This window comes from Rhinolophus sinicus, chromosome 14, assembly GCF_057876585.1.
Source record: "Rhinolophus sinicus isolate RSI-liver-muscle chromosome 14, RSI-T2T, whole genome shotgun sequence".
Taxonomy (NCBI): Eukaryota; Metazoa; Chordata; class Mammalia; order Chiroptera; family Rhinolophidae; genus Rhinolophus; species Rhinolophus sinicus.
In genome coordinates this window covers 168883467-168897428 of record NC_142514.1, presented here as the reverse complement: position 1 = coordinate 168897428, position 13962 = coordinate 168883467, and the positions used below count along the sequence as shown (strand labels likewise).

Here is a 13962-nt window from a genome sequence, read left to right as displayed (position 1 = left end):
AAATAGGCTATGATCTAATTTAACTCAATTAAGAATAATATGTGCTACTCTTTTTCGCCCTGTTTTACAATATGGCATATATAAATTAAACCACTCTATGTGTTTGTTTTTTCTTGCCTCCTGAAAAATGTATACATGGAGGAAGAACAAATTTAGGGTCTGCTTCCTTTTTCTATTTCTTTCATTCAAAATACAATCTATTTTGATACTTTTTTTTTTTTACATTTCATATGAGGGGGAAGAATAAAAATTGTGAAATTAATATTATATACGCCGCATTTCAGTATAACAATTTAAGATGGCTGAAGATAGGACATCATAAAGTGGGGTTTATGGTTCCTCCCTTTAAATATGGACTGACCTGTGACTACTTTGACCACACTAGTTTTGGCCTTAGCATTTAAAAAGCCTTGTAGCTTTTACTTTGATCTTAGGATGCCCTCAGATAATATATAAGACATTTCACTACCCTGCTGGTGAGATCACATGGAGAGACCTAAGATTACATGGTAAAATGAAGGGGCCAGTTGAGCCCTGCCTTCCAGCTGTCCCCTCTAAGATGTCACACATGTAAGTAAAACCATCTTGGACACCCAAGATAAGCCCAACCAATAGTTGAACTCCCCCAAGCCCCACGTCACCTCAGTTAATCTCAGGAAAACAAAGGAACTGCCTAGCCAAGTCTTTCCTGAATTCCTGACACACTCAACTGGGAGATTCAAGAAATCATTGTTTAAGCCACTGAATTTTGAATTAGTCTGTTAGGTAACTGTACGTCACTGGAACAGTGGGCATACAAGCTGATTTTAAGCAAAGGAGAAAGACATATCTTTGAAAATATTTCAGAGTTTATAAAGAAAAACCTACTTGATCACCCAACCGCATATGATAACATTAATTTAATCCAGCTGGAAGTTCCTTTAACTTTGAAGTAAGAAGAATTGGGCCCTATCAGAGATGAAGATAATTGTCAAGTCTAACATGAATATATGCAAAATCTAAGACTACCTCAATATATTATTGTTTTGAAAATAGTAAAGCAAATTTGTAAAAATTATAGTATACTATATTGACTTTATAATAATGTATATCTAAATAATGTATATCCTCATATATAGTGAATTATTTGACCATATATTTATTGACCTTCCACAACATGCAAACCCTTTTCTAGGCATTAGAGATCATATTTTATTAAATATAACTAATATCACTAAATAAATAGGTGGCTAGATGTTTTTTATATGTCTAAAACTTTAACATTGCACAACCACCAACTATGTGTCATTATATTTCAGTGACTTCAGTAGTATCATTTAACTGCTTTCTCATTTTAGACTTTTTTTTACAATGATCATATACTACTTGTATATACACAATAAAACAAATACATCTTTATATGTTCAGAGAGCCAACTGAGAAGAGAGTGCATAAGAGTAAAACACGTGATGATTTTGTTTTGAACCAGAACAAACTGTAATGAGACCTACTCAAGTGATGTCAAGTGAAGGAATAGCTTAGAAAGAGAAGGTTAAAAAGGGGACATTTATTCATACTTTATAATTTCTTCCTAGACTAACCCCAGAAATGCAGGAACACCTTTTCATCTACTGCCAATATATTCTCATCAGCTTGGGAAAGGTGATCTGCTTGAAAAGACTGTCAAAATTTCATTTAGTGCGCGAGCCTGAAATAATGTCTCCATGCAAGTACTCACATTAATGATATGAATGTTCATACCTTATGTGAAGGAACAATATTGGTGTAACCAGGTCACTCATGCACATAAGGATACTCCCATCTTATAATAAGAGAAACTCCCCACTACGATTTGATCATGCTCAGTGACCTGGAGGTAATAAATGAGTAAGTCAACAAACTAAACAACAGATAAATAAATCAACTGCCAATAACACTCTTTCAAACCATCCAATCCCCTGGGATTGATATGTTTAATTAAGGAAAATAAATAGTGCTATGTTGAATCGCTAATGATGTTGTGAATCAAATAGTATTTAAATGATTCGTCTTGCAATATTTGTGTACTAATTATATTATTCAATAATGTATGAGCAGGCAAGATAAAAGAAATAGAAATAAGATTTATTTTATCTTGTGGTGAGTTGTGCTTTATGAAATCATGAGCAATTAGCCACTTCTCTGAATCAAAACAGGAAAATGAGAATCATAATGAAACATAAAAATTTAATTTGTTTAAGTCACAGTTGTAGATTTAGAGTGCCATTTTGCAATGAGTTTCCAAAACCCATAAGTTTTGGTCATTATGGTGAATACCTTCCATTTTCTCAATGAACACAGTGTGATTAAATTAGGATGATGAGTCACACCTGACTTAACACATAAACAAAGAGAACAAGGCAGAAAAATTAACCAGACAAACAATAAAATCCAGAAGCAACAGAATATCTATTGGCTCTGCAAGTAAAATATATAAAGATTCAGGCAAGGTTTGATGCATAAACCAATATCTTGGAGGAATTATTTCTTATCCATATTTTCTATGACTCTTACACTATAATTACAACTCCATATGATGACCTCTTATATAGGGTATATTTAGTAAGTTAGACTCAAGAACCAATTACCTATATTTGAATAATTGTGCAGCCTTGGTTTCCTTACCTCTGCCTAAGTTTCCCATCTGGGCCACCGTATCCTTATTTGAAAGAGAGTACAATGATGGTATCTACCTCAAATTATTATGAAAATTTAATAAACTGATAACGTAAAGCTCTCAGTTAAGTGTTTGTTGTAATATAATTGCTATAGAAGAGTCAGATACGATTCTTAATTGCTTCAAGGTCAGAAAATCACTGCAATAGTTTGAGATTTCGTATCTTCTTAAAATGCCATCCAACAAATCAGATGGCAATTTTCTCCTCATAGCTAGAAGGACTCTTTAAATACAGCCTTGCATTGTCCTAAACTAAATCCTTTTGCCGTCCCTAACCTGATCCCTATAAGTAGAAAAATTTGAATTATAGGCTTAATCTCATCAGGGGTCACACCTAGAGTTGAGAGTGGGGTCAATCACAGTTGATCCAAAACATGGCCGCCTAAAGTTTCAAATGTTTTGTGTATGCTTTAATATATTTGAATATATGAGTCGATATCTGTACAATACATGTGACATGCTGAATGCAGTGTTATAGTCCACTATAATCTACCATTTAAGAACCTATTAGATAATAAAGCATATGTGTATGAGTGTAAATGAACACACATTCCGAGACAAAATGTATGCATTTTGGAAGGGAAGATAGAACTTTTTTTTTTTAAGTGTTTACGTAATAAGTGAGGTCAAAACTGAGACAACTTTGAGTAAATAGGAATTAGGAAAATTCAAAATGGAGAATATGATGCAGCATAGTACGTTGCAATTTGGTGCAGAAATTGACCAAAAAAAGTTCATATGAAGGTAGTAAGAACATAAACACAACAGCAATAGATAGTGTATGTCAAAGTAGTAGAAAATAAAGTTGAAGGAATGATGGTCTTTACAATCAAGAGAAGGAAATTGGGCTTGATTCCAAGTGGGAGCTGTAATAAGCCCTTGAGTCCTTTGCTAACATGATGAAACCAGTGTTTCACAGGGATTAGTCTGACTGAAGTGGACAGAGACTACTGAAGGTAAAGAAACCAATTACCCAACTGTACAGTGACTTACGATTGAGATGATAGAGCAGTGGACTGAAGTATCTTCAGTGGAACAAGAAGAAAACAATCTAGGACAAGCTTCAGTGAGTAACTAATTTAGGAGGTAAAGGGAAATGTCTGGATCAAATTTTTTCAGGGATTTTAGTTTAGTAATAAAAAAATCATGGTAGTACTGATATCAAGTGGAGGAGGAGAAAAGTTAATATTATGAAATGAATACCAATTTTTAATTGCTGGGTTTGTTATTTCTTGAAAATAGGAATTTAAAAGTGGAGAAATTGCAGCAGCAGTCGAATATATAGGGATGAACTTCATATGAGAGGTCAAATACAGGGCATCGCAGGAGAGTCACCTACATCTTCACACATTTCAAAGCTAAACCTAGAGATTATAATATACTTTCGAATTTCAAACCAAAGAAAGACCATTTAAAATAGATTATTTTGTTGGGTCTCAGTGAATTATCTGGTGAAAAAAACCAAAATGTCTTTTACAGAGTGATTCCAATGACTAGAATCCAACTCATCATGCATGTATAATTTGTTGCCATTAATTGTGGTTAAATTTGATATTTTATACAAATCAGTGGTAAATAAAAGTTTGCGCTCTACAAAATGTGTCTTTTTCAATAGTTTCTTGTTAAGGGAGCCAATTACATAGTCTAAACTATGTAATCATCAAGTTTGGTTTGACTAAGGTAGGAGAGGAGTCTACTTAATAACCCATTTAGATATCTTGTGTTGTCAGTAGGAAGCAAGAACTTCTTGCTATATTCTGAATGCAAAACAGATGTTGTTCAGTAGGTTTGACTGTGGAAGATTTAATTTTTGTTCCTTCCTTCCTTCTTTCCTTCCTTCCTTCCTTCCTTCCTTCCTTCCTTCCTTCCTTCCTTCCTTCCTTCCTTCCTTCCTTTCTTTCTTTTTTTACTTTAAACACAATATTTAAAGATTCCAGATTGTTCTAACCACAACTGTCAACAATTCATTAGCTTAATGGAAAAAGGTAACAGATGATATATATAATAGTCACGAGGGAGAAGATATACATTTGCAACCCATAATGCTTATGTAGATAGATTGTAGGCATAATAATCTTCCACTGGAGGGAGAGAGACAAAACAATTACTCTAATGGAAAGCAGGAAAATGTTATAAACATTAAATGCTACCCAAAGACAGATATTTGATGTGGGGATGACAGACAGTACAGCTCTATAACTTGGCCTTGCATTTTAGGCAACAGATTATAAATGTGTTGGGATGCCACAATTTGAAGAAATCATTGTAGATTTGCTTTATATGTGTACTTTTTGAAGGAATCATTCTTTTCCCCCTGGCTTGGTAAATCGAATACATAAAATGGCTTTCAAAGGTGACTCACCTTAATTCCCTGTAAATATGGTGAGATATCACTCTCATGATTATGTTAGGTTATATGTCACAGCTAACCTTGAGATAGGGAGATTATTGTGCTGGGCCTTATCAAATTACATGAGCCCTTAATAACAGAACTTTCTTTGTCTGGTGATAAAAGAAGTCTGAGAGATTTAAAACATGAGGAGTGGATGTGTTATTGCTGGATGGAGGATAAAACAGGACACATAAGAGAGGCCCACAGGCTAAAAGCCAGAAAATTAAGGAGGACTTCAGTCCTACTACTGCAAAGAACTGAATTCTGTCAATAAAAGGAATGAGCTTGGACTCGGACCCCGATCTCCAGTAAGAATTCAGTTGGCCGACACTTTGATTTCAGCTTCGGGAGACCCTGAATACAGAATCTAGCCAAGCCCACCTGGATTTCTGACCAGCAGAACTGTGATTGAGAAACAGTAATGTTAGAGAACAAATCTTTGATTTTATCAGCTGGAAGACCCCAAATTTTACAACCAGTATGTAGTAAATGCCTCCATCACGGACTTAAAAAATAATTTCAAATATACAATATGAATAGACATGGATGAGCAAAAAATAGATATGTCATCACTCAAGATTAATTTAAAGAGAAGATGGTTGGGAAGCGTATAATAGTACATATGTATTCATTTTGAATATGGAGTGTTAAAACTGAGAAAGAATATTTAAAAAAAATCTCTTTGACTTACATTGTCAGGCTTATCAATAAAGAGGAAATTCAATGTGTGGCTAAATATAAATTTTGATTTTCTTTTTTTTTTGAGTTACTATGATGTGATTTATTAAACCTCTGATTTATTTGTACTTAAGAGAGAAAGGATTGTATTTTTGATCTATAGTTGTCTCATGTAGAGCTTTCTTCTTAGTAAGAAAACACAGATACAAGAAATTTACTGTTTATAAGAAAATAAATAGAAATAAAGGAGTTTTGATTGCAAAAGTAATTACAAGAGATAATAAGTATTCATTACCATTATTATAGGAGTGCAATATCAGATGTACTACAGCAGGTGGCAATATGGAGCTCTGTGAAACGGAAGTGTGCTATATATAACATAGCAGCAGACAAAGAAGGAAGGAAAATAAATCACTGTTATAATAGAATACTACCATCTACTACCATCAATATATTTGGAATCAAATTAATGTGGAACTTCTGGATCTGAGTAACTAGTTGTGGTGTTCCCTCATGGTTTTTTTTGTTGTTTGTTTGTTTGTTTGTTTTACCATATACTATTGCCTATATGCTTTTTTCTGTATGTTCTGTGACTATTGCCACATATTTCTAGGCAATTATATCTATTATTACCATGCTTGCAGTGGAAAATCATAATAATTCCTTATTTTTTAGATGACTTTTTTTTTACATTTTTCCTGCCATTATTATAGAGCTTTATGAAAATGTTGAGTATGAATTTATTCTATATGATTACACTGCAGAATCAAAAGTATTAACATTAGCTTTTTTTTAATGTTATGGTTGTTTATTTTGATGGCTTTGATATTAATTTTAAATTACTATTCAAAAGTAATAGATTGACTTGAACTCTACTTGACTGTATAAATGAATCATGAAAATGTTTCGGTATGACGTCCAGATGGGCAAATTAGAAAACACTTTGAATTGCTACATAGTTGGTGCTTCTGAATGCAGATGATAAGCTCTTCTATATTTACTCTCTCCACTGTATTCTCCCCAATGGACTTCTCAGAATATTACATATAAGCAATTCTCAGTAAGATAAAAAATCTATGTCTCTAAATCCAAAGTACTTTTTTGATCTTTCATTATGTGACCTTTCAATATTTGATACTACGGGCCAAACTGTTATTCTTAACTCACATATTCCTCTGAACATTTTGTGTTCAGCCTACTCCCTACATCACTTCTTGTCTATATTTCCTGTGTCCCTGTCCTCTTCTCCCCAGCCATTTTATATAGAAGTCCCCAAAGTTCTCTCATAGGCCTAATTCCTTATTTTACATTCTCCCTGTAGGTGATTTCAGTTACCAATTATATGCAGGTTACTCCCTACTGTGCGTGTCAAATCCAAATCCTTCCTCTCAACTCCCAATGGATGTATCGGATTGACAATTTATAATCTCCTCTTGGATACCTGGCAGACACCCAAACTTAATATGCTTAAAGTCCAAACTTACAGACTTCCTGCATGTATGACTTATCTATTTCTATGCAATAAATTTACCTCAACACTTGGTGGCTTAATAAAAAATAAACATTTATTATCTCTCAAAGTTTCTCTAACACAGGAATTTGGGAGTGGCTTAACTACATTATTGTGGTTTGGAATTCAGTCAGATATTGTCCATGAATGACTACAGTCATTTGAAGACTTGACTGAAGATGGAGGATGTACTTCTCAAGTGCTTTTCTCACATGGCTGACCAATCAGTACTGGCAATTATCAGAAGGCCTCAATTCCTATCGACATGGGCTTCTCCTTAGGGCTGCTCAGTGTCCTCACAATATGATGGATGACATGCCCCAGAGTGAGCTATCCAAGAGACCAAGATGGATGCTCCAATATCATTGCCACAGTATTCTATTAGTTACCCAGGTCAGCCATTATTCACAGTGAGTGTACACAAAAATCCAGACAGTAAGGATAATTGGGGCCCATCTTGGAATCTCACCATCACACTGCATAAGCATTTTTCCCCTTTAGATTTTTAGTGATACCGTTAGACAAGTCAAGGATCTAGGAGTCATTGTTGATGACATATCCTTCATCACCACTCTTCCACATTCAGTCTATTGCTTAGCTTTGTGATTCTGCCTCTCAAATATGTTTTGAACTCACTGTTTTATCAACTCTACTTCTACCGCCTTAGACCTAATGGGTCCAACTGCATGCATTTTCTTCTTCTTATAGTTATTTGTACTGCAATTAAAGGACACGTCTCAAAACACAAATTAACTTGTGCCAATCTCTAGCTTAAAAAATATACTCCTGCTTTTCCATTGCTTTTAGGCTAAAGAGCCAAACATGACTTTAAATGGATTCCAAACCCAACATGGTTTAACACTTACCTACTTCTTCAGCTATATCTCATATGATAGTCCCCTTTCTTTCTGTTGTTAGACATATGCAAAATCATTCAAGTCCTTTGTTGTGCCATTCTTCTGCATATGGGGATTTAGCTATCTTTCTAACTGCATAACTTACTCTTTCTATCTGTTCTTAGCAAACATCCTATCATTCTTTATATCTTAGTTTCTCAAAGAAAAGTTCCCAACCTCTCTGACTTGTTTAAATCTTTCTATAATATGCAGCTATTGCATCATGTACCTCACAATCATGTTCCTTATTGGAATATGATTTTACTTTAATTTTTATACTTTTCCATTAAGTGCTTCACCTGTTTAGCTATATTAGTGTTCACTGCCTTTAAGGCTTCTCTCTCTTTCTAAACTACTGCTGAAATAAAAGTCATTAGGAAGATGGAACTATTGTGTTTGTGTGTGTGTGTGTGTCTGTGTGTGTGTGTGTGTTTCCATTATGATAAAGTTGAATATAAATATGCCAGTAAATGCTGAATGGAAGGCCCTGACTGATACCATGGTAAATATTAAATAAATAAATAAGTAAAATAGGAGTTAGGATGTCCATTTGGTTTTGAAAAGGTTAACATAACCATGCAAGAATCAGACTTAGGTGAAAGACTCAGGTACATGTGTCAAGACTGAGAAAGACTGTGTTATGAGTGAGAAGCACCGGTATATCTCTAGTATTCTAGTGATAAAATTTTAGAAGCTCATAGTAGTTCAATCAACTTTCTTTGTCCTTTGACTACATTTGTATGATACCATGACAATATTTTGGTTTATTTAGCCATTTGTTAACTACTATTTATTTAAAATTAAAATTTACAGCCTGCCAACCCACAGCAAAAATCAATCACCATTGCTATTAAGCATTTGATCTGGTGAAATAATTAATCAATTAATTTCAGGCAATAAAATAATTCTATGAGAGCATTCAAGTCAAACTTAAGCACCTGGCATATGTGAAACATTATGCTATGTGTTGAGCTGCATAAAAGACCATATGTTATTTCAAGTTGCTTTAAGTTTATTTAGGAAGATAAAATGGACACAGCTAACTATAATGTAACTTAAATTGTGGCAAGTGTCCTAATATGTAAAAGGTATTTTCCCTAAGTTCAAGAAGAATTTCTTAAAGATTTGGAATTGTTAGGCTGTTCACATGCCTTCTTCCATTTTAACAATTCACCAATACTGCTATTTCCATTTTAAACAAACAAACGGAAAAAAAAAAAAAGAAAGAAAGAAAAGAAAGTTTGTCTCAGTGAATTAAGTGTTCACTTTTATTAAAACGTCCCAGAAATTGTGCTGAGAAGAAAGCCACAAAACTCTTAGCCTCAAATTCCCAGAGACAAGTTAAATACTCTGCTTGAAGCCTGCTGTTGTGTGAATTTTCACAGGTAACCTCTTGACCTATCTCTCCATTCCAAAGACACCTTCACCTCGTAAAATATCTTCTTGCACTCAAAGATTATTATGGAACTTATACTTTAGTTACCTCCTCCTTTACCCCCAACAGAGGAAATTGCTAGAATGTTACAGAAATAAAACGTATTCACTTATTTTAGATTATGTTAGCCTTTTAAGTTTTTACTTGCCATATGTAGTGAGTGAGTACTGACTACCTTGTGAAACATATTTAAGAGGGATCTTTCCTAAACACAAGTTTTATTACAAATGCAAGAAAAATATAGTGGAGGAAGAAAGGGGGAGGGATACTACAAAAGGAATGAGAGATGGGATGAAGTGACTTGATGTGATTTCAAGGGGACTAGGAAAGACTGCCTGGAAGAGATGGCATGGGAGTATAAAAGATAGGTTATTCTGAGAAACACAGACACAGTGGAACAAGGCATTCCAAGCAAGTGGACTATCATGAACAAAGCACTGAGTTAGAAAAACACCAGGTACAATTGGAAAACAATATCAGTCTCAACTTGTAGAGTATTCTATATATGGCAGTGTGAAGTAAGAGACAGTGGTATCAATATAAAAATTATATTTTTTTCTAAAGGTGCATAGTCAGAGCTTGTCATTAGGAACCTATAGCCTTAGTACTTATATAGCCCTGAATCTATCTATCTATCTATCTATCTATCTATCTATCTATCTATCTATACAAAAAAACAAAACAAACAAACAAACAAAAAACCCTGTTGGTTAGCATGAATTTTTAAGAAATTTAATCATGCAAAATTCGATATTTTTACTTGATATTATAAAAATGTCTATAAAGCCTAAGCTAAATCTCATTAGAAATTGATTTGATATATTTAGGTTAAATACACACTAGTTCCTATCTTGTTCTTATGAGTAGAGGGAGGCACTAGAAGTGAAGAAAGCTTATTTGAAGTATGTCAACAACTCTTCTTCAATTCACTGATAACTCTACATCATGGAATAATATCCCACCCTGTGTTCTCAGAACTCTCAAAACTTTTTAGAACTGTGTAATCATTTATTATTCAATTCTAGGAGGTTTATAACAGTTAATGCTAAAATTAGTCTTTTTTTTTCCTATCCTAAATGTTATTTCTCTGAGCAAAAGGGAACTTGTTCTATCTAGTTTGTGTCCAAGAAAACCAGATTCAGTCAAGAGTTAAAGAGGTTAAAATATATTTTATTCAGGAAATACTGTAATAGAGAGAGAAAAAAAAAAAGAGAGACCTTGATACAGAACTGGACTCAATTCTGAATATAAGGAAAACTGGGGCTATTAGTCAAGAAGCAGAGTGGAGGGATCTGTGGATGGACGATTATTAGGAAGTGGAAGGGATTCTAGTTAAACTAACTTGACAGGATTCTTACTGAAGGCAGGCCAAGGTAATCAGCTACCATGTTGGGAAAAGTAGAGGATGGGATTTGACCAGATATTGATTGGAGATCAGTTATCAAAGACGCAGATTCATGCTCAACTGACTCAGTCAGATTCTTGCTGCAACTGGGCAATTCAAGGAAGATCAAAGAAGTCCAAAGGTAAATGCTTAGTTGAAAAGAAGATTCAGAAGAGCCTGACAAAACTTGGTCAAGGAGGTTGTTTTGTCAGTTGAAACACATACGTATGATAAGCCAAATGCAGAATGCTAAGGAAAGATTCACCGTACTGTAATGAAATCTCAAGACTACAAATGTCACTGTGACCATTAGACATCAAAATGCTATACATTCAGTCTTGGTTTACCTTTAGATGTTTTTATGGTAAGTCTGTTTCTGCCTTTCTGAAATGCTCTAGGAGTCTCAAGTAATTAGAAGCTGATAAATCAAATTTATAGTACCTTGTTTGGTTGATTTTTTTTTTTTTAATTCTGCTGAAATAAATCCTGCCTTTAACTAATGGATGATGGTGTTGATAACACAGGACATTTTAATCACTGTGCTCTGATGATAGATGGTCAGTCCATTTAATGAAATGTTATTTGACAGAGTATTGTCTTTGGGGTTTACTCAGGTAGTGATTCAGAGGTAGGAAGCATGTGCTGGGGCAGAGGAAACATTGTAAGTTTCTTTCATAATATGGTTAGACTACGACATGAAAAATGAGACTGAATCTTATAAGAGAAAATTTCTAAACCAACATTTACTATAGCTACTAAAATGAACTATGATTTAAAAACATGAGAAATATTTACATGTTACATGCTGAATTGCTTTTCAAATCAAGCACATTTTTTTCCATGGTTGAAATTAAACATATGCTAGGAGAATGGTCAACGTATTACGAATTCATCTCTTTTGTCATCTAAATATATATATATATATATATATATATATATAATATAATATAATAAATGTATATATAATAAATATATAAAAATATATACATTATGTGTATGTATATATTTAGATCAGATATATATGTATATATGTATATATATCTGATATATATGTATATATATATGCACACATATACATGTGTGCATATATATATGTGGTATTTAAGCATAGTATTTAAGGCTTTGTCTTAAAAACCTAAGATTTCAAATCATAGATTATATACAATTTGCTTAATAGATCTTGCTTCAAATTTGAAAGTGCCTTTAGATATTTTTAAAAAATTTTTTTTCATGTATAAAGAGAGAAGTAATGTCATTTAAAAAAAAAAAAAAAACTGTGGGAGTTCTTGTTTGACATATTAAAATAAGGCAACAGTTCACAACTTGCAAAATCAAGAAAATGAAAAAGCAAAACCCATCAACAACATTAAACCAGTAGCTAATAGAAAAGAGTGATGTCATACAAAAGAGAAAGACTCTTTACGGCTTGCTTGATGCAGCCAAGTGAAATATGTAGGAGTGTAGCCTAAGCTGTTATCTTCTTACAGAAAAGAAATCTCCCGAGGCCCATGCTAAAGCGGGGAGCAAAATCTCTGGCCATAAAGGAAGACGATTTGTCTGTGTACAACTTCTCCATTACTACAATAATGCTGTGTGACTAGGCACTACAAAACTCAGACATAGGACAGTTATTTCTTTTTATAATTATTCTGCCATTCAATGATTTAGCTGGGTGACTCATCTGGTCCTGGAACACTCACATAGCAAAGCATTCACACTAGCAGTGGCCTAGGCAACAGGGAAGGGAGACAAGGGACCTTGTGATTCTCATTTTCCACCAGGATAGCCCAGACATGTTCTTTTTGGAACTGAAAAAGAAATTTGTGTATTGAGGGCAAGAGGATGCAAACAATTTAAAAATCAAAATTGTATCTAGCTGTGTTTTTCGTCTTTTTCCTTGTCAAATGGGGATGGGATTTTATTTGTACCTTTTCTAAGGGTCCCAATCTGCTCCTGAAATCCTTATACAAGGGGAATGCTGTGAGGCAGAGGGATTCCTTAAGTGACTCATTAGAACTCTTATCAGGGTGGGAGTAATTGCTCAGTGCTGCTTACTTCTTTCCTTTCTGCTTCATGTGTATTACAAAATAGATATTGCATGTGCTGGTGAGTCCAGCAATTAGCAAAACGAAGCTCCCGAAGCGCACTCTGCCGTCTCGGTTCTAGTGCAGGCCCTTCATTATTTTGTCCACAGTCAGAGGGTCTTTTGGATTTTCCATGAGCACTCTCAAGTCCTCCTTTGTTAAGTAACCTTTATCCCCAGCAAATGTGTGAATCATGAACATCATGGTTTCCATGCAAATTCCATTTGGCCCGGCATTTTGGTGAGGTCTTGGCGGGAGTTGCGTTAGGATCGCTCAGCTGGCTGGGACGCGCGGCTGGTCGACATGTTCTCATTTTAAGGACGTAACACAAAAGGGAATAAACATAACCTTATACAAAGCTACTGCTTGAGTTAGGCTTACCAACATCCCATTTGTCAAAGATGGTCACTAACGTCCGAAGCGACCCCTCGGCTTATGGTGCGCAGAGCAGTCTCTTCCCGCAAGTCAGTGGGACTTAACCCATGAGACGAACTCGGAAGGCCTGTAGGATTCCGGAGCCTCCGCAGTAGCCGAGGTCGAGCAAAGAACCAGGTGTGCATGGTTCGGACGCCTTTTCAATCATGCATGTAATTATATAATAACACAGCAATACACACAAGACTCAAAGTCTTACCAAAATAGGGTATGGTAAATAGAGTAACGAACCAGAGTCAATCAGAGTCAATCAGAGCCCAGAGCATGGGGTGGCTGGTCCGCAGGACAGTCCAGCAGAGGTTCCGGCTGAAGTTTGGTCAGAGACCCTGGCTAAGCAGAGGGTTCTCAGAGCAGAGGAGCAGCGTGGTCACCTCTCAGTCAAGACCAGCTCCCAGATGTCCCAAAGTGCTGGGTTCTTAAGGTCGGTAGTCCAGCGCATGTGGGGGTATGCCT

At 34.9% G+C, this 13962-nt stretch overlaps 1 pseudogene; it reads right to left on the bottom strand.

Annotated features, from left to right (window-relative positions):
• Positions 1–13041: 13041 nt before the first annotated feature.
• On the bottom strand, positions 13042–13310 carry LOC109450816 (protein S100-A10 pseudogene; annotated as a pseudogene).
• Positions 13311–13962: the final 652 nt, after the last annotated feature.